This window comes from Triticum aestivum, chromosome 1B (assembly GCF_018294505.1).
Source record: "Triticum aestivum cultivar Chinese Spring chromosome 1B, IWGSC CS RefSeq v2.1, whole genome shotgun sequence".
NCBI lineage: Eukaryota > Viridiplantae > Streptophyta > Magnoliopsida > Poales > Poaceae > Triticum > Triticum aestivum.
In genome coordinates this window covers 330,160,627-330,162,843 of record NC_057795.1, presented here as the reverse complement: position 1 = coordinate 330,162,843, position 2,217 = coordinate 330,160,627, and positions in this window count along the sequence as shown.

The window sequence follows — 2,217 nt, the reverse complement described above, 5'->3', positions numbered from 1 at the left end:
AAGTCGATTGACAAAAATGTGTCTGTAGGTGTGCTCACGGGTCGTCCAGCGGAGGAGATGCCTGGTTCCACGGGAGACCCTCTTTCCGAGCTGCTGCAACTACACGAACGTGTTCGGCAGGCGATGAGCGGCGTCGTTCAGGCCTTATGGCCTTCCGTCTCCCTACCCGAGGGCCTTGGAGGGCTTGCTGAGAAGCTTCAGGGAGTACGGCGACGTCTCCGTCTGTGGAAGATATCGGCCTGCCGTCAAGGCGCCAGGGAGGCCTGGGCCATGGTGAAGACGCGGTACCCGAAGGCTGACCCAAACCACATGGCCGAGGTTGGACCTATGGGGCCTGATGGGAAGGAGATCCTTGTGAGCTTGATGTACGGCCAAGTAGAGTTGGCCGCGAAATATTCCCAACAGGACTGTAAATTAGACAGCCTGTTAGATGGGATTGAAGAGGAGTACAATCAGTCAGCTTGACGATGTAATTTAAAAATTACATATAGAATGCCTTCTAGCCGGATTGTAGATCGTTTGTCTTTGCAGTCCTTTTCGCTTCAACCTTGGGACCCAACAGTCCGGAGTGTGTCCGAACACCCTTACGGTTATAAAAGAACCGGGGCGTGCATGGAGACAAGGCGTAGGGGTCATAATTGCTTTATCAGACAAGTGCCCAACTAGCTATGTTATATTACATGGTTAGTAAGAAACATCTTCCAGGGAGAATAGTTCCGTTAAGGGTTCCTTTCCCTGGGAGGCATGCCCTAAAGTGCATGTCCGGACTACGAAAATAGCAGAAAAAGCATCTGGGGACAGATAATAAGTAAGTAATAAATCATCTTTCAGGCCACCGACCGAATATTCCCTTAAGAACGCTAGCCTTCGGCTTCACCCAGTCTGAGGTACACATCCGGCTGACCCGGCAGTAACAATCGCAGAGGTGCTCCCTTTACCTCCTAGCCGAACAATCGGGAACGTAGGGGTAAGCACAGGAGCCAGGCAACCCGGCTTGGCCAAAACTTAAGTCATATCGATGCATATAATGGTGATCAAAAGGTACATGCGGAAGTATGACACATGTGTTGGGCATGAAGCCCGTAGAAATAAGCTTCTGTTAAAGAAGCCCCCAGGTATAACGAGTGCGAGTAGCACATCGAGTGAGTGCGAACAAAGCGCAGATCAGCCCTCAAGGGGTTTGTACTGAAGGAGGGAGGAAAAAGGAGGGAAAACAAAGACAGCGAAAAAAAATGAAAGGTGGACAGAGGAAGGAGACGAACCCTGAGTCCGGCGCTACGCGTAAAATCTTCGGAGACGGGCTGCGTTCCATGGGTTTGGCTCGAGTCGGTTGTCAGATGCGTTGCGTAGACGGTATGCACCGCCGGTAAGGACTTGGTCGATGATGAAGGGACCTTCCCATTTGGGCTTAAGTTTGTCCTTTTTCTTGTCCGGCAGGCGTAGAACTAGCTCACCAACATTGTAAGTTTTGGCCAGTACTTCTCTGCTTTGATATCTTCGAGCCTGCTGTTGATAGAATGCGGAACGGGATTTTGCCACGTCGCGCTCCTCCTCCAAAGCGTCCAAACTGTCCTGCCGATCCAACCCGGCTTCCCTTTCCTCGTACATGCGCATGCGAGGTGAGTCATGAATTATATCGCAGGGCAAAACTGCCTCAGCACCGTATACCATAAATAATGGTGTGAATCCGGTTGTGCGGTTTGGCGTGGTCCGCAACCCCCAGAGTACGGAGTCGAGCTCCTCTACCCAATGCGTGTTAGATTCCATGAGGGACCGCACTAATCTGGGTTTGATGCCGCTCATGATTAGACCATTTGCTCGTTCCACTTGACCGTTAGTTTGAGGGTGGTAGACTGAAGTGTAGTCGAGCTTGATGCCCATGTTTTTGCACCAGAGTTTAACCTCGTCGGCCGTGAAATTCATGCTGTTATCAGTGATGATGCTGTGGGGGACGCCAAAACGGTGTACTACCCCGGATATGAAGTCTATCACAGGTCCGGATGCTGCCGTTTTAACCGGCTTGGCCTCTATCCATTTGGTGAATTTTCCACCATGACCAATAAGTATTTGTGCTTGTGGGTTCCCCCTTTAAGGGGTCCAACCATGTCAAGCCCCCAGACCGCGAACGGCCAAGTGATGGTGTAACGCCCCGGATTCGATGCGCCAGGTGTCTGCCAGTTGTTCGCCGTCATTGCCATGCCATTTGCTTGCGTGTTT